The sequence below is a fragment of the Mustela nigripes genome, chromosome 3 (genome assembly GCF_022355385.1).
Source record: "Mustela nigripes isolate SB6536 chromosome 3, MUSNIG.SB6536, whole genome shotgun sequence".
Lineage (NCBI taxonomy): Eukaryota > Metazoa > Chordata > Mammalia > Carnivora > Mustelidae > Mustela > Mustela nigripes.
Window position 1 is genome coordinate 173,706,161 of NC_081559.1, and position 20,501 is coordinate 173,726,661.

The 20,501-nt window shown below is 36.8% G+C and overlaps 1 pseudogene; it reads left to right on the forward strand.

Moving 5' to 3' along the window:
* The first annotated feature begins 2,894 nt into the window (after positions 1-2,894).
* Positions 2,895-20,059, forward strand: LOC132014589 (probable mitochondrial glutathione transporter SLC25A39; annotated as a pseudogene).
* The last annotated feature ends 442 nt before the right edge of the window (positions 20,060-20,501 follow it).

Consider the following 20,501-nt stretch of genomic DNA (forward strand, 5'->3'; position numbering starts at 1 on the left):
TCTATCACTTTACTTCATTGTGCAGATTTCTGGATAACTTCCTCAGAGATATTTTGTCAATTACAAAATCACTTCCTTTATTTAATTTATTATTTAACCTATCCATTGAGTACACTTACTGCAATAGTGATACTTTCTATTCCTAGAACTCCATTTGTTTTCTTCACATAATTGGCCACTTGTGCATTCAATCCTGTTATCTCAGTGTTCCCCTCTGCTCATTATTTTAAAATATTTTAAATATATTTCCAAACTCTTTTAGATTATTATCTCTAAATCTCATATATAAATTCGTTTAAATACTCTGACTTTCTCAACTCAATGATTTTCCATTCTTTCATACTATGTTTTTTACTTGTTTGTTTTCTTAATGGTGATTTCATCTGAAGTGTGTGTTGTTCAGAGTGCAGACTGCGATAGTCTGAAGAATTTTTGAGTGTCTGTGTTGTAAATACTATTCAGCAGAACCCTTTTGTGTCTTCCATCTTTAATGGAAAATTAATGGATTTCACTGGTTTTATGTCTATTCTCATGTCAATATCTTGAACAATAAGCGTTTTGTTCTATGTCCATAAGTGATCCAAATTTAATATTACCAAATAGTCACAGATGAATCTAGTTCTATTCCAGATCTCAATATATATCAGGCTTCAGGGCCATATTTTAAAATTCCTACTTCATGAAAAAGACATTACTTTGGGTTTTATCTATACCACAGAAGCTCAGTCCAGGTTCTCTGCATCACATAGGCTTCAGGTCTCAATTTCTCTCTCCAGGGATCTTGAAACCCCAAATTCTAATGCCTATTTTAACCTTCTTAATTCCATTATCCATTTAGCTTCAGCAATCTTCCAACACTATCTTTGAGTTAAGTTTTCATTTTGAGTATTTGATAATCAATCATTTTTGGTTTTGATCTTAGATAGGCACTCTAAATTATCTTAATACATAGCTTTCTAATATAGAATTCTAAGTGTTTAGATCCTGGTGTGAAGTAAACTCTCCCAATGAACACAGTCAGCCAACATAATCTTCCATATCAACATGTCAACATGATCAAGTCTGGAGACAGGAAATCCTGTTTGGAGTGTTTCCCAAATTCATTATATATATCTATATATATATAATAAATTATATATATAAATATATATATATGCATGCATGTATGTGTGTGTATATATATACATATATATGTATATATATGTATATATATATAGTAGTGCCAAAGAATTAAAAGAAAAATTATCAGGTTATTCATTGGATTTTTGAGTTTAAGAAGAGAAATTTGTCATGATTGTGTTAATATTCCTGCAAATGAGATGAGTGAGATGTCATTAACTAAAATAGGAAACATATGAAGAGGCTTAAGCTGGAAAATTAGATTGTAAATTTCATTCTGGATACATTGATCTTGCTATCCCTTGAGACATCTATTCATAAACAGTTTGATATATGGTCTAATACCTAGGAAGAGATTTGAACTGGATATTTTAAAAACTGGTAACAATATGCATCTCATTTATAATTCAAACAAATTGAATGGGTTGAACACTGAACACTCAGCAGTGTATATAAATTGCAAAAAGAACAGATTTAAGATAGAAACCTGCATTATAGTGACAATTAAAAGATGGCAAAGAACTGGAAAGGAAAACTTAAATAAAGAGAATCCCTACCAATAGGAAGAAATGCAGAAAAAGATTATTGACTAGAAGCCAAAGGAATAAAATTTTCATAATGGAAGTACTAGTCAAGAAGTAGTGTCATATACCTGTAGTTAAGCAAAACAAGAAGCAAGAGTCCCCTCCAAATACAGATACATTGGTGAGCTTGATTAGAAAAGTTTCAGTCAATTCCTAAGTGGTGAACTGCAAATTGCAATGGAAGTGGAAACCTTAGGTGATATGCAAGTGGGAATTAATACCATGGATAAATTTTTAATTTGTTAAAGAATTAAGAAATTAAGAGGACTTAATAAACATTGATGGATTGTAAGACTGGATGTCATAAAAGCTCATTCTTCCCAAATTGACCTATATATTTAATGAAATCAGAATAATTTCTTACTCAGTTTTGCATTCTGTGTAGAAATTAGAAAACCCAAGGTACAATTTCTGGGCAGATGCAAAGGAGCCAGAAGCGTCATGATGAACTTGAAGATGCTGGATAACTTATACTATTAGACTCCTAAACTTAATAAAACTGTAAGAAAGAAGACAGTGTGTATTGGCACAGGATTGTGTCATCAAACAATGGAGAAAAACAGAATTGCAAAACATATTCAGATTTTTATTTGTAACAAAGGTGACAAAGTGGTGTAGAAAGGAAGGGATGAACTTTTCAATAAATGATGGTGAGTCAACTGAATATCCATATGGGGGAAAAATTGTCCTTACTTCATACCATTCACAGAAAATCAATTCCAGATGTATTATAGATCTAAGTAGGAAATATAAAACAATAAAGCTTTTAGTAAATACCTAGGAGAATATCTTCATGACTTGGGATACACAGAATTTCTTAACTAGTACTCAAAATACACTAATTATAATGAGAGAAACTGATCAATTGGACTATCATGGGATCCAATCCTGTATCAATTTTGCTAAAATAAGTGCCCCTTAATATAAAGAAATATGTGGAATCCCATGTGTGGCTCAACTGCTTCAAATCGCCTTGAATAGTAGTGCTGGTTGTGAACATGCAAGGAGAAAAGGCAAATCCATGCTTAAAATCCATGTCTATTTCTATGACAATAAACTGCTGACTCTTCTAAGGTGGAAGGATCCAAATGGCCAACCTGCAACCAACTAGCCAGTTTGTCACCTTAAGGAATAGTAACGCATTTATAACTCATTGCTAGTCTCTGTTCCTGGAAGGTTGGACATTTGGCAATGGCGGTAAATAAGTCAGCCTTGGAAAGTGGAAGTCCATGTCATGGAATCTATGCATAGCTTCCATCTCCGCCATCATGGCTACTTTCATTGTATACCCCTTGTTCCAACATTGGAGTAGTTGATGGCAAAGACTGGCTGGTCAACTGGCATTTTTTTGGTCTACATCATTATTTAGTGCTTGCTGCATAGTTTGTGCATCGTGGTAGACATATGTATGCTCTATAGATTCTTCATTCTTGTTTTTTATTTTAAAGATTTAATTTATTTATAAATAAATGAGAGAGAGAGAAGAGAAAGAGAACAAGCAAGAGCACTACAACAGGGGAAGGGAGAAGCAGATTCCCGGCTGAGCAGGGAGCCCGATGTGGGGTCAGATCCTAGGACACTGCTGCCCCCCAGTGCCCCTCTTCATTTTTTGTTACCATTTTCCTATGTGTATTTGTGTGTCTTTACCCCCACACATCCTATTTCTTCACTTTTAATTTTTTAATTTTGTTTTTTTCCAAGTTTCTGACTAGCCTTCAATCTCATTTAATACTGCCCATGAGTCTATATATTTTCTAATCTTGGGACACTTCTTCCACACAAGTTGGATGGCAGGGGCACAATCTGAAGATCTTCCAACTGGCAGGTTTAGTCTTCTATAATCTCTTTCATGGACACTCCAGAATGAGGCTGTACTATAATCACTATCAATTTCCAAGCCAACCACCTGTCAACTAAAACTTGTTCATTTTTCTTTTCTTTCTCCTCATTTAGCTAGTTGCAAGACACTCCACACATGCCTACTTTGTAAGTGGAGGGAGGAGCACTGATACAGACTTGGTATGTGCCACGGGATTCTTGGTTATCTTCTCATGCTGCTTGCTTGGGCCCTCTGTTCTTGCTTGGGATTGATCCCAGCTAAACAACTTCCATTTTACAATGACATATATATAAGGCCCTCAACTATATGAAATGATGATTCTGATAGGAATCATGATCATGATCATCATTACATGATGGCAGGGAGCAGAGGGCAGGAGCAAACTTGTCCTTAATTAGGAACCATTGTTCTAGAGCACCAGTGATAATCAGCAATAGCTATTTGGTCCATTTTTCTTATTATAATGCTTTTTCTTCAATACCTGATTCATTTTCTTCCACCGGTGACATTCTCCCAGGTCACTACTGGTGAAAGTTTCAATAATTGGACCATGACTTTGTAGCTGGGATTGTCTGTGCTCTGCCTGTCACCAGTAAGGGAGTCCTCATTACCAATCGAACATTAGTGATCTAGTGCTGAAACACCATCTTACCTCCTGTGTTCTTGGTTTCAACTGTGACTGGTTATGAAACAGACAAGGAAAAGATGTTTATTAGGAATGAGCATGTGTTAAGGGGAAAGGAAAGAGGCATGACTGGGAAGAAGAACTAAACTGTGATGTAGGTCTGACACAATGTCAGTAATCTCTGGGGGGTGGAGATCTGGAGGGGATATTGCCCATCAGACTGTCCATTATGGGAACCAAATGACCAGATTTTAGATCCTGACTCTCAGCAGATGCACGCTTCCCTGCAGAAAGATAGGAGCTCTGTAAAAAGTGGCTCTCTGAAACTTACGCAGACCCCGAAAATGTGGAGAACTGAAGGATGTATGCTGACCATATTTCCAGCAGCCAGGCAGCAAGCCCTTCCTTGAGAGATCTAGGTGACACACCTCCACATTAATTATATATATATATATACACACATACATATATGGATATATAGGTGTATTTTTTTACACAATGAAAAGAGTATAAACAATTGTTATATGAAAACACACAAATCTTATAAGTGTAATATTGAGTGAAGGACACCAGACCCTCCTGCAAAAAGGAAGACTGTCTATATCATGATTCTAACTATCTGCATTTCAAAAAGAGGCAAAACCCACAGATACTGTTGGAGGTCAATATAGTATTTGTCTTCAAATGGTGAAAGCCGAGGGCTTATAGAAGATCTTTTGCTCCACTGTTTATGTTCTATTTCTTTATGTGGGTACAGGTTACACAGCTAAATTCCCTTCATGATTGCACATTTTTCTCAGCATATTTAACACTTACATTTTTTTAAGGAAGTGTTAAAATATGGCTATTAAATGGATGATAAAAATAGGATAGTAATTATGAGTTACTTTACTTAAAAGTTGTATTAGTCTACACTTCAGTGATACAAAATTTCATGAGAATCACAGTATATTATTTAAGATTCAATCATAAATTACAATGATCACAAATAATAGCTTTAAATAAACGAAAACTTGATTTCTGTCTCATACAAAAATTTAGAGGCAAAAAGTTCAGAGGTGCCGTGTTAGTTCTGCTCCCCAAAGTCCTCAGGGATATAGCTCATTCCAGGTAATTATTTCCCATTCCTATGGTAGGGACTTGTCCTTGGGCACATGAAAATGGCTAAAACTGTAATAATAACACCCTATTTTAATAGTAATAATACCCTATTTTAATAAAAAGTAATAAGAAATAAAGAGAAAGGAAAGAGGGTATGAGGCAAATGTTATTTAAATAAATGTCCAAGAAACTGCCACAAGACTACAGCCATACCATGGAGATGGTGTGGTTCCAGTTCCAGACAACTGCAATAAAGCAAGTATCACAATAAAGGGAGCCAAATGAGTTTTTCAGTTCCCCAATGAAAATAAAAGTTATATTTACACTATACTGTAGTGTATTAAGCACGCAAAATCCTTAAGTCTAAAACAACATACATAACCTAATTAAAAACGCTTTACTGCTAAAAATGCTAAGCACTATCTGAGCTTCCAGCAAGTCAAACGTAATCTTTTTTGCTGATGGAGTTTGTTGCCTCTTTGTGGAATGCTGCTAACTGATCGGGGTAGTAGTTGCTGAAGGCTAGAGTGGCTGTGGCAATTTCTTAAAACAAGACAATTATGTTTGCCACATGGATTGACTCTTCTTTCACAAAAGAGTTATTTGTAGCATACAAAGCTGTTTTATGGCATTTTCCCCACAGAACTTCTTTCAAAAGTCAATCTTCTCAAACCCCACTGCTGCTTTATCAACTAAATTTATATAATATTCTAAATCCTTTGCTGTCATTTTGACAATCTTCACAGCATCTTCACGGGGAGTAGAATCCACTTCAATAAGCCATGTTTTTTTGCTCACGCATAAAAGCAACTTGAGATTTTTTTCACGAGACTACAACAATTCAATCTCATATACAGGCTCCACTTCTAATCCTGCTTCTCTTTGGGTACTTGGGTGGCTCAGTCAGTTAAGCATGCAACTCTTGGTTTCTGAAATCATGATCTTTGGCCTTGAGATGGAGCCCACTTTCACGCTCCCCACTCAGTGGGAACTTTGTTTGAGATTTTCGCTCTCCCTATCCCTCTGTTTCTCCCTCACATACACACTCTCTCTCTAATTCTACTTCTCTTGCTGTTTCCACCACATCTGTATTTTCTTCCTCCATTGAACTCTGAAACCCCCAGAAGTCATCCATGAAGACTGGATCAATTTTTTTTCCAAATTTTTGTTCATGTTGATATTTTGAACTCCTCTAATGAAACATAAGTGTTTTTCATGGCCCCTAGAATAGTGAATCCTTTCCTGAAGGCTCTCAATTTACTTGGCCCAAATCCATTAGAGGAATCACTGTCTATGGCAGCTACAGCTTTACAAAATTTTCTTAAGTAATAAGACTTAAAAGTTGAAATTAGTCCTTGATTCATGGGATGCAGAATTTATATTGCATTAGCAGGCATGAAAACAATATTAATCTCACTGCACATCTGCATCACAGCTCTTGGTAACCAGATGTATTGTCAATGAGTAGTAATATTTTGGAAGCAATCTTTCTTTTCTGAGCAGTAGTTCTCAGTGGTGGGCTTAAAATATTTAGTAAACCATGCTGTAGACTGACTGATGTCTTCCAGGCTTTCGTGTTCATTCATTGAGCCAAAAAGAGTAGATTTTATATAATTTTTAAGGGCCCTTTGATTTTCAGATTGGTAAGCAAGCACTGGTTTTAATTTAAAGTCTCCATCTGCATTAGCCCTTAATAAGAGAGTCAGTCTAGCCTTTAAGGCTTTGAAGCCAGACATTGACTTCTCCTCTCTAGCTAGGAAAGTCCTAGATGACATCTTCTTCCAATAGAAAACTGTTTTGTCTATATTGAAAATCTGTTGTTTAGCACTACCACCTTTATGAGTTACCTTAGCTAGATCTTCTGAATACAAGAGTAGCACTTTTGACTTCCTTTAAGAACTTGCTTTTGCATTCACAACTTGGCCAACTTTTTGGTGCAAGACGTTTTTAGCTTTCTGTTTCTCTCAACTTTAGGCATGCCTCCCTCACTAAGCTTAACCATTTTTAGTTTTTGATTTGAAATGAGAGATGTATGATTCTTTTACTTGAACACTTAGAGCCCATCATAGGGTTGTGAACTAATTTTAATATTGTTGTGTCTTGGGCAATAGAGAAATCTGAGGAAAGGAGGAGGGATGGGGGAATGGCTGGTGGATGTAGCAGCCCAGACACGCACATTTATCAATTACATTTGATGTTGTGTATGGGTGTGCTTCATGGTGCCCCAAAACAATGACAACAATAATATCAAAGATCACTAATCACAGATTACTTTAACAGATATAATAATAATGAAAAAAAGTTTGAAATACTATGAGAATTACCAAAATGAGCCACAAAGACACAAAGTGAGCAAATGCTATTGGAAGAATGATGCCAATAGACTTGGTCAATGCAAGGTTTCCATAAACCTTCCATATGTTTAAAAAAAAAAAAAAAGCAGGGTTTCCATAAACCTTCAATTTGTTAAAAAAATAAATAAATAACTGCAAAGCTGAATAAATCAAGGTATGCCTGTGTTTCTGTTCATGCCATTGACCCCAAATTAGTCACATGTCAATCACTTGGAACAAAGACGTTTGGGAAATAAAATAACTCACTTTGAACAGTTGTGTCTCCCTCTAAAAAAAACCAAGATTCTTTGCCTCAGAAAAAAGGAAAAAACAGCTGTTTTGTTCAGCCATCAATCTCTATGGCATGGGGGAAAGAGGGACAGTTTTTAGGTTCCTGGTTTAAGATAACACTAGTGAGTTTTAAAATGTCACATTCACCACAAGGAACTTTAGGAAAGAGTTAGCACGAATTATTCTTACATCATTTGGGAAAAAATGATCACCTGAATGAAAGTGAGGTAATACAACATAACTAAGACAAAGAACTGTGTCACTAATAGACTGTTATTAATTTTTAAAAACGTAGTCTGTCACCAGCTGATTGCAAACACTTTTGAGGAGAGGCAAAGTTTCAGGAAACACAAAGTAATAGGTGGAGGAAAGTAGATGTTCTCACAGATATTACATGTCATTAGTTTAATCATATTGGAGCGTACCCAGGAAAGTATACTTCCTTTATAATTTGTTAAGGTGAAAAAGTCATGTTCACTGAAAATTGCTCCTGATTTAACTCATCCCGAGATAAATATTCTGAAAAGCAGGGAAATATTTTACATTTCTCCATTAAATTATAGCCATATGCATTGCACACACATAAGAAATGTAAATATGCTGTAATGACGTATACTTTGAAATATGTAAGAAATTATTTTTTTCCATTTCTATAAAATTATGTTTAAGTATCCTCTCCAACCCTTGTCCTTCTCTGGCTAGAATTTTATCTCCATTTCTTTAGAAGTACATTTCTTGAGAATGTTGATTTTCACCACTAGATCCCTATCCTTACCTATCATTCGTTATTTCTAATTTTATGATCTGGTATCTTATGTACCAGTGCAGTGCATCAGCTCTTACAAATTCAGCATTAATAATCAAATAAATCTGGAATTTTTTCAGCCTGTATTTTACAGATTAACTGTATAGTGTTTGATACTATTGACCATTCCTTCTGCTCATGGATTCTTAAAATCCTGATCTTCCCTCTATTAACTGCTTATACAATCTTCTTCATTTCACTTGCTGGTGACTGCAAAATTTTGGCTGCTCAAACTTAAATCTTTGGGGGCCATCCTAGATTGTCAGTTTCTCTTACACCGTACTTCTAAAGCCATGAAGAAACCCCCCTGGTTCCTCCTTACATTTCATTCTCTCCATTGGAACTACCCTCCGCCATGCACAACACCTCTCACCTGATTCATTGCAAAGGCCCCCAACTGGTCTCCTTTCTTCTTTCCTTTATTCTGATACATAAGTTACCACTATAAGTGATTCTCCCAAAACAGAGATGAGGCCACTTCTCTCCTCAAAAATCTGAAATGGCTCCCAACTTCACTGTGAATGTAAGGGAAAGGTATCCAATGGTGTACCTGCCCCCACTCCTGTTGCCTCTCTGACCTTATCTCCGAACACCTTTGTATCTTTTTTAGTGGCCAACAAGTCTACTTGCTACTAATAAAACATTGTTTTAGATGAGTGCTTTAGAAAACCCATTCGATTGCCAGAAAGAAAAAGTAGTGACCACCCAAAGCACAGAAAAATGCTAGCATGTAAGTGTTCTCCAGAGCAATCAAAACAAATCCCTAATACTGCCAGCACTCTTTCTCTCAGCATGCTTTCTTTCTCCACACTGGCTTCATTTTTTTTCAAGCTGCCATTCTCCACAGGTGGGAAATACCACCTCCTGGCAGATCCTAGATTCAGACCTTCCCAAGGTGAGCCGTAAAGTGAAAATTTCAAGAAACATTAGGGTAACGGACTTCATGTTTGTAGCCCCACAAAACTCGTATGTTAAAACTGCATTCCCCAGTGTGATGGTATTTGCATATGGGGCCTTTGGGTAATTAGGTAATTAGGTCATGAGTGTGGAGACCACATGATAGGATTAGTGACCTTATAGGAAGAAACAGGAGAGAGTTTGCTTCTCTCTCTGGGTGTCCACCATGTGAGGCTACAAGAAGACGGCTCTCCACCCACAAACTGGAAAGAGAGTTCTCACCAAGAACCAAATCTGCTGGTATCTTAACTTCGGACTTCAAGGTTTTCAGAACTGGAAAAAATAAGTTTGTTGTTTAATTCACTCAGTCTATCGTAATTGGCTAGAGCAACCCCAGCAGACTAAACAACAAGCTTGGCTTGAAGTATAGGAAGAGACTGAACTTAGGAAACAGATTGTTTTATTCAAATCTCATCTCTGATACTAATTAACCATGTGACTTTTAGAAAGTTACTTAATTTTTCTGGACCTTATTATTCCCAGTAAATTGTGAATAACAATAGTGCTTATCCAATACAAATGTCATGAGATCAATGAATATATGTAAGGTGCTTAGAAATGCTACCATTCCCCTGTGCTCAGAATAAAGATTTTCCACCTCTATAGAATTGTGTGTTTGAAGTGAGAGTGGGGTATTTCTCCAAAACTAGGAATACTAGTTAGAGAAAAAAAAACAACCCTGACAACAATGAGAAAAATAATGAACATGATACATTCATAATATATCACCATTAATGCCATTAGATCTCCTATAACCTTAGTCTAGCACATATTATATATTGTGATTTTTTTTTGAGTTTTTAAAAATCAACAGAAGAAAGAACTGTTTATTTGTTATATTGATGATAATAACATTTGTTGCAAAATCTTGACTTGAATAGCATCTTTCTATGGGAACCATCTGAAAACACGGAAGGCTATATAAATGTCTGTGCAATGGAAAACATTACTCAAGTGAGCACATTAGCGGATGTCAGAAGTGTCTTGGAAAGCCGAAATCCAAGGAGCTGGATCACTTAACAAATGACTGCTCAAATACTTAAATTATGCCAGCAAAGCACAAAAGAAAGGAATTGGTGATTTTTGTACTGTGAGAATTTATAGTTAGCTGATTGGAATGAATCAGGAGCTCCTGTTTTGCCAGCAGTGCAAGTTCATTGTACCACGCCAAATAAGGGGCAATAGGAAGAATAATGTTTGGGCTCATGAGGTTCTGCCATTTACTAATAATAAATCAATCTATTTTTAGAATTCAAATGTTTATTGCTTTTATGGAGTGTCTACTATGTAATCGTGTGTTTAAATGTAAAACTGGCTTGAATTTGTTTCTCTTTGTGATTCCAAGATAAAAGACTTACCACCAAGGAACTCTACATGGTTAGAATCTGAAGTAGCCGGATACCTGCAAGAGATTTAATTCACATACGGTGCATGGAATTGTGGTTTCAGAGAATCCAACAACATACCAAGGCATGGGAGTTGATATTATGTTTGAAAAGAGCATAAAGATTTCAGATTGTTCTGAAATTCATAAGACTCCCAGCTTCTAGGTCTTTGAAAAATAAGTTTCTGTTGTCTACAAGCGAAAAAAAAATTAAATACAGAAAATAAACACAGGAAAAGTGAGTTGATTGAAAATATGCACTAGAACAAGCTATTTTCAGGCATAACAAAAAAGAATTCTGAGTATTTGCAGCAATATTATTCTATGTGTGTGCATGTGTGTGTGTACTGTACATGTATGAATGTGCTTTAACACCTACTTACATGAATACATATTAAAAATCTCAGAGATGCTGACGGCTTCCACTGAATGAGCCATAAATGTCAGGTGTCAATCCCCGTGACTCACTGTACAAATTTTCAAGATGGCTACAATAACAGATCCACTCTGTGGAACAGAGTGGATATGTTATTTCAAGGATGAAAATTAAAAACAATAATAATAATTTTGTATTTATTATTTTATTGGGTATTTTCAATGTGTCTAACTCAAACAACACATATTAATTAGATTATTATAATCCTTTTATTTCTGTAGTGATTTGACTCATTATTTCCTTGAGTGTAAATACCACAAGAATGAAGGCTCAATGCTGATTTTGTTCCATTTTACCCTCGATCCTAGAGTACAGCCTGATTCAATAAATATCTGGTAATTAAAAAACCCTCCATGACCTAGTCAATTAATTTATGATTTTTTTTAAAGATTTTATCTACTTCCTTGACAGACAGAGATCACAGGTAGGCAGGGAGGCAGGCAGAGAGAGAGGAGGAAGCAGGCTCCTCTCTGAAGAGAGAGCCCAATGTGGGGTTCTATGCCAAAATCCCAGGATCATGACCTGAGCTGAAGGCAGAGGCTTTAACCCACTGAACCACCCAGGCATCCCAACGTGTGTGTTTATATAATTAAAATACATATAAAAATTTAACAATTTTATCATTCTAAAGTATACAGTTCCATGGCATTTAATATATTCATTATGATGGGGAAGTATCACTACTAGCTAGTTCCAGAATATTTTCATCACATTACAAGGAAAGTCCATTCCCATTAAGCAGTCACTCTCAATCCCTTCCTCCCCAAATACCTGATATTAATCTGCTTTTTATTTCTATGAATTTATCTATTCTGGCTTTTTTCAATCAGCACACTTTCAATTTTGATCCAATTTGTATCATTTATTTGTATTTCATTTATTTTAGTGACTGAAATAATTTCACATTGCATGGATGTACCACATTTTATTTACCCATTTAGCAGTTGATGACAGGTGGCTTATTTCCACCATTCAGTTACTGAATCATCCTGTGACAGCCATTCATATACCTGTTTTTGTTTGTACACCAGCTTTTAATTCTTTGGGATATATACCTAAGAAGAGAATTCCTGAGTCATGTGGTATTGATGCTTAATGCACTGGAAGTTCTAGTGATCTGCTGTACAACAGAGTACCTGTACTTAAGAGTAACATATGGTGCACTTTAAAATACATGAAGAAGACAGAGCTCATGCTAAGTGATTTTTTTCAACAAACAAATAAATCCAAAATCACATACACAAAAGAACATAAGGAAAGGTGATAGATATATAAATATCTTTATTGTGGCACTGGTATTAAGGATTATGCATATACCCAAAGTCATCAAGATATATACATTAAATGTATACAATTTTGAGTATCAACTATACCTCAATAAAGTTTTTAAAAAACACTGGTGAGGATGCAGTGTTGCAAAAATGCAAGTTTTCACAGAAATGAGAAAAAGTATACTTACAAATGGAGATAATAGAAGAAAAAGAACATGATTTTAAGAAAAAAATATTAGACATTTTTCCAAAAAAAGACTTACAGATGACCAGTATATATATAAAAAGATGCTCAACATCACTAACCATCAGGGAAATGCAAATTAAAACTGGGGATAGCATCTCACATTTGTTAGGATGGCTATTATCAAAAAGACCAGAGATAACAAGTGTCAGTGAGGGTGTGGAGAAAAGGAAATTCTTGTACACTGTGTTAGGAATATAAATTGGTACACCATTTTGGAAAATGGGGTTTCCTCAAAAAATTAAAAATACAACTACCCCATGATCTATCAATACAACTTCTGGTATAGATCGAAAGATACGAAATTAATATCTTAAAGAGATATATGTACTTCTATGTTCATTGCAGCCAACATTTTTCAAAATAGCCAAGACATAAAAAAACAACCTATGTGTCCATCAACAGATGAATGGACAAAGAAAATATGTCATAATACATTCATAATAGAAAATTATTCAGCCATACAAAAAAAGAGTAAATCTCGTTATTCGCAACAACATGGATGAACTTCAAGGACATTAAGGTAAATAAACCAAACACAGAAAGCACAATATTGTATAATCTCACATGTGGAATCTAAAGTCAAACTCACATAAGCAGAAGGTAGATGGTGGTTGCTAGGGGTTGGGAGGTGGGGAAAATAGGGAGATGTTGGTCAAAATGTACAGACTTTCAGTTACAATATGAGTAAGATCTGAAAATCTAATGAACAGTACGGTGACTTAGTTAATAATACTGCTTACTTGAAATCTGCTAAGAGAGTAGATCTCAAATGTTCTTAACCACACACAAAAAATGTCAACTATGTGAGGTGATGGATGTGTTAATTAGCTTGATTATGGTAATCATTTTATAATGTATACTGATATAAAATCATCATGCTATATACCTTAAATACATACAATTTTATTTGATAATTATACCTCAATAAAATGGGAAAAATAAATGCCTTAATTAAAAATATTAAAAGTGAGTATAACTATAATAAGAGGTTAGGAAAACAATTTTATCAAGAAGTAGGCTTGAGCTGAAATACATGAAGTGAGGAGGTTGAAAGAAGAACTTTCTGGGCAGAGGTTACAACTCGTGCAAAAACCCTGGGCAGGAATCTGAGGAAATGAAAGGATGCCAGGACATCTCAACTTCGGAGAAAAAGTTGGAGGTTGGTACGCGAAGAGGATGGAGAGATATGCAGAGTCCAGGCATGTCATGGAGAATATGCTTGAAACACAGGCTTATTGAAGATATTTATTCTTTATCCAAAGAGCAATGACAGTTTCTGGAAGGCTTTAATTGTGCAATAGAGAATAAAATCAATTTTGGGATTTTTAAAGACTATTATGGCGATAACCTAGAAGACAGAATATGAGGCGATGAAAACGGATGCAGTGAAATTAGTTAAGAATTTATTCCTTAAAAATAATTAATTGTGTCTGTCTATACTTGGACCATCATAGCAGTGATGTGGGAAAATAAAATATGCACTACTTGGTGATGATTTGTATATGGGTACCAAAGGAAAAATAAGGGAAAAACCCAAGTGAAGAAATGGAATTAAGAGTTAAATCTATAGAGTTCGGAACAGAGGTCTGAACTGTATATAAAAAGTTGGAAGTCCTTGAAATATAGGTGGTGACTGAAACCAAAGGTTGGATTAAGTTTGGAGAATATGGACCAAGGAAAGCCTTAGTAAACTTTTGTTTTTAATATTTAATTACCAGTTAGAGAAAAATGAACTACCAAGTTGGGTTGGCAAAGAACTACCAGACAAGTAGGAATAAAGCACAGCACAATGGGATTACTAAAAATCACTGAGAATTAAGTTAGGCAAATTTTGAAATCAGTCCTTTGAATTTAGCAACATAGAGAGGCTTGCTAAACTTAGGGAGAACTACTTCAGGAGTAGTAATAGAAGAAGAAATCTTCCTCAGATTGAAAAGCAAGTGAAATAGAAAAAAAAAAAATTAGAAGAGTTTTTTTGTTTGCTGTTTTTGTTTTTTTTTTGTTTGTTTGTTTTTTAAGAGATTTAATGTTTCAGCAACAAAAAGATGTATCGGAGAAAAGGACAATTGAGAGGGCATTGATATTTGGTAGGGATCTGGAGGAAATACATCTAAAGCACACTAGAAGGATTATCTTTACATAGGAGAAAAAAAGAACTGTATGTATAAAAGTGAAACATCTAATGGTGGTTAAGATTTGGGTAGCTTTATAGTTTTGTAGTGATGAGTAGAAATTGAGAGCTTCAATTTTTTTTTTTTTTTTTCTGGAAAGTAGAATGAAAGATTATTTGGAAGGTGTTGGGAGAGGTAAAGATTTGCAAAGAGGGAAAGATTTCAGTGTATATCTCAGTCTCTAGGAAATTTCTGCAAGTTAGGTGAGGAAGCTTGACTCTGGAATCTGACTCAAGAGAATCCCACCGATATGAAATTTTCCCATTTGGACACTGCTTGCATAGACGTCATAATTAAAACCAATCAATTGGTTAGTTATAGCTCTCCATCTGGCATTGTTTTCTGATGGTTGCAAGCCCCAGGTAAATTCTTATTTCAGAGATTACAATTATCTAAAATACAGAATGTAGTAAAAGAGATTAGAGGGCATGTGGACAATGCACCAGCTGAGGAGCCACCATGGGCACCTTGTTGCACGAGCACCAGCCTACAGCCAGCACTGAAGCTATAAGCTTGACCAGGACCCTGGGGACAGTAGCCCCTCCAATGAATAGTGGCCTCAAGCATTGAAGTTTTGGTCACCTCCCTCTTCATGACACCCCTGGGTGTGGTGAAGGTATGCTTGCAGTCACGGTGTCGCTCGTTGGCCAATAAGCCAATGCCCTCTTGCAGACTCTGGAGCCCACTCTCATATACCACTTCTGGTATATATCAAAAGATATGAAATGCAAGTAGGCCAAGAGGAAGTACCACTTCTACTGCAGTAGTGCCCTGGAGCCCTGGATCCTGTGCCCAAACAGTGCCTGCTGTGCCATCTGGTTTCAGGACATGCTCCCTTCTCTGGCACCATGACTGCCGTGGTGAAGATGATAAGACATGAGGTCACCAGGACCCTGTGGAGCAGCCTCCCAGCCACCTGGTTGTGACTATGCCAACCTCTGCCTCATACTTCCCTGCCTACAGCCAACCCAACCCAAGGCCTTCTTTTTGGTTGACCCAACTTTTGACCTCTTCGCACACAGGGTGGCGGGGGCACCAGCTAGCATGGGCACCGTGACAGTGACAAGCTCCCTGGAGCTAGTGTGGACAAAACTGCTAGCTCTGCACATGTTACACCGTGGCTGGTGCTCCTGTCTGGGAGGCCGTGACCCAGGGCACCTGGTGATCAGTGTGGCAGGGCTGGGACCTCACTTCCCTTCAGGATGCACCCTTTTCTGCTCTGTACTGGTTCAACTATGAGCTGGTGAAGAGCTGATTGAGTGGGCTCAGGCCAAAGGACAAAGCACCCGTGGGCTTTGTGGCTGGTGGCATCTCAGGGATGGCGGCAGCTGGCAGCTGTGCAGACTCTACCCTTCCCCAGGGTGGAGACTCAAGGCCAGGTCACACTGAGAACTCTGGAGGCTGTGAGAGTGACACCCCTCCCTTACCCTCTCCGCCTGACTGCCGCTGTTACAGAGGATCCAGCTGAGGGATGTCTGGGGAGCTCACGGGGCCTCCTTCCCAGGACAAGGGGCTTCAGCGGCACCCCTCCCTCATGCGTCATCATGATCAGCTCTTATGAGTTGAGTTCAGCAAAAGCTTCTTCCAGAGGTTCAATGGGGAAAGCCTCTGGGTTCTTGAAAGGAGCCAGGGGGCAAGGACCCTATCTCCTCCATGGATGAGGGTGGGGCAGAAGGAACTTGAGCCAAGAGCCTGGTCCTTAGCACTGAGAGGAGGGCCTCATTTTCCTTCCCTCTCAACTATGAGCCCCAGACAAAGGGGGCTGCCCCCTGGGCCTGCCAGACCCCATCTTAGACAACTTTCTTCCTGCTGCTCCTCATTTCCAACCCCCCATGATCATCAATTTTCCACCATCCCTGCCAAGTTAGAGCCTACTATGTGTCCCCTCCCCTCTCACCATTTCCCTGTGTTTGCCATAGCTGTGTCTACTCCCAGCAGACTCAAAACCCTGGGTCTGGTGTAGTCTGTATCCACACTCCTTAAGTCTAAAGATGATGAACTTCTTAAAAACAAACAAACAAATAAATAAAGTGCTTTACCCTGAATATCCTTTTTTGTCTTATTTTGTTGGAAGCATGTTCTCCCAGATTCTTTGCCTCTTTCTGGCCATTACTGAAACAATTCTATCATCTCAATCTTTAGGAATTTACTTATAAGAAAAAGGAGATATTTGGGGTACCTGGAAGGCTCAGTCAGTTAAGTACCTGCCTTTAGCCCAGGTCATGATCCAAGGCTCTTGGGATAGAGCTCCATATTGGGATCCCTGTTCAGCAGGGAGTCTGCCTCTTCCTCTGGCCTCCCCTTGCTTGTTCTCTCTCTCTCTCAATAAATAAAATATTTAAAAAATATATATTTATACACACACACACACACATATAGGCCCAGACCAGATAAATTACGCTAATTTCTGGGAGGTTAAATATAAAACTAAACATATTCTTTAGAAATAAACTAGTGTCAAATTTATTTTTTAGAAATATTAATTTTATTACTATTTATTAATTTAATTAATTAATGTTAAAATTATAAATTTTAGAAAATTATTTATTTAGAAATAAACTAGTGTCAAATTATTCTTTTAAAAATTTTATTAACATATAATTTGTTTTATTATATAATATGTTTTATGTTATATTATTTATATGTTGCTATATTTTATAATATGTTTTATTATATTATAATTTGTATTACTTGTTTAGAGGTACAGGTCTGTGACTCTTCAGTCATACCATTCACAGCACTGATCATAGCACATATACTGTGTTATTCTTAAAGTCTAAGTGGGAGGAATTTTTTATTTTTTAGGAGACCTATCCTTTAAGAATTTTTTGAAATCTTAACTGGAAAAAGCCATATTATAGTACTTATTAATTAAAAAATGAAGCTGAAATGGTTACTTTTTCTAGGAAATAAAATTCCATTATTAGTGGGATGCCTGGGTGGCTCAGTTGGTTGGACGACTGTCTTCGGCTCAGGTCATGATCCCGGAGTTCCGGGATCGAGTCCCGCATCGGGCTCCCAGCTCCACGGGGAGTCTGCTTCTCCCTCTGACTTTCTCCTCGCTCATGCTCTCTCTCACTGTCTCTCTCTCAAATAAATAAATAAAATCTTTAAAAAAAATTCCATTATTAGTAATATGCCAATATTACAATAATACTTTGCTAACAGTTAAAAGATCTTACAAGCCAATAAATAAAAACTGCAATGAAGCTGAAATTTTAAAAAGAGACGTACAGAGAAAAAACTATCCAAATAAGCAGAAACAAGTTTTATGAATTATCTACTCTACTGTCACCTTCTACAAGCACAGTTTTCATACTGCACATCAAAGTCCAACATAATAATCTAATTTGGAGGGGAAAGTAGAGAAATGTCTTCTGTAAGTGTATAAAGAACTATCAGTGGCAATGAATAACATTTTTTAGTGTTTAGGATTTGTTTTCATAAGTACTAAACTGTATCTCTGGCAGGGATTTCTTAATGTTAACATAGTACCGTGGTAATAAATTCTCCACTACCTACTTATAATATTGTTTTTATTCCTCAAATTATCTAAAATGGTATATTGATATGTTTTGAGTCTAAAAGAATGGCAAGAAAAGAATACTGCAGTCAGTGAACTAATAACTCACACTTATGATGATGAGAAAATTTTGGAACCGACGATTCCAGTCTCATAAATGCTGTTCCACAGCAGATAACTGGGTCTAACAGGACGCCGCCAGCTTTCTCTCTCTCCTTACAATTGGATCTACATCATTCAATTAATTCAACACGTGTGGTGTTCACTATATACTCCACACTGTGTTGAATGTTATGCAAAGTGATATTAGATACAGTTCTTATCCTCAGAATTTCACAGCCTGATATATTAAAATTTTTTTTCTACGGATCCATTGTCCTCTGTGACATCCACAGGGCACGAACCCAGGGTTCACCCGGAATTCCTTGCTAACCATTTACATCTTAAAGGTGCTTAATGCTTATGATATCACTCATTAAAATAGAATCATTACATCCTATTATAAATAAGAAAATAGAGCTGTGTGCCTTGGTGGCTTGCTCAGTTGAGCCACTGACTCTTGATCTCTGGGTTGTGAGATCTAGCCCTGGGTCGGGCTACTTTTGGATCTTCTCCCCTTCTTCCTCTGCTCCTTCCCACTACCGCCCCACTGAATAAATAATTCAAATCTAAAAAGAAAAAGAAAACAGAGCATTTGAGAGATTAAGAAAATTACCAAAGGGAAAAATGCCAGTAAGGAAAGATCCATGATTAGAAAACAGGTCTTATGATTCTACAATCTATGGTAAGAATAACGTCATCAATTGTCAGCAAAGTCAGCTGCCTGTAAACATAAAGACACGTGTTACAAAACAGTCTGTCAGTATTTCTCCTCTATCCTTCTCTAAACCAATCTCACTCTTTACCAGGGCTCCTAGCCTCAAACCACTACTAATTCCAAATCCCAGCCAGGCTTCCTATTATCATCCAATACTTGATCCAGGCAGGGAGCAGAGCCAGCTGCACATAATTATTCATAAAATAAATTCAATTTAGTATAGCATTTCAGAAACCTAAAGACCTCAGGGCCAGCTTTGGTCTGGAGGTTATTCTCATTACCATAGCAAAGTATCTATGACCCCAAAAGACCGGTAAATCTTACAAACCATTGAAAAAAAAAAAAAAAAAAAAAACAGACTGTCTCTCTAAAATCCCCTATCTCCACTTGTAGCCATGGAGAGGACAAAACAGAACTGGGATTGAATTTGCCTTGGACATTCTGTTTACGCAGGGAAAATTTATTCAGGACCTGGAACTTCTCCTGGCACCTGACCGAGATGCTGACATATTTCCCCTGTGCTCTGATCGTGTCCGACACTTCACACGCCGATGATCAACCAGTCACAGGAAGAGCTAAAGCTCTCAGAAACCCTTGGAATTCCTAAAACCCTGTATGTATACACACGATAAATCCAGAGAGTCTGAATAGAGACGATTTCTTAATGAGGACTAGTAAATCTACATCAGGCTGATGGAAATGTTTTGTCAACTGAGATTTTCCGGTACATTTTTTTCCCTACACTTTCAATAGCAAAACAGAAAACTCAGGAACATTACATCTGGGCAAAATGTCTTCAGTGTAGGTGTAAAATTACTACGGTGGAGAAGGCAAAGAAAAATAGAGAACGGGAAGCATATGCTAAGCCTAAGCGCGGCTTGATTTCCCAAAACATGTGTTAATAAGATGATGCCTTGTGCAGCCTGAAAAACACGGCTGCAAGTTTTTTTAATATCGATAAGATAAAAGCTCTAATTGAGATACAGCATAATAATAG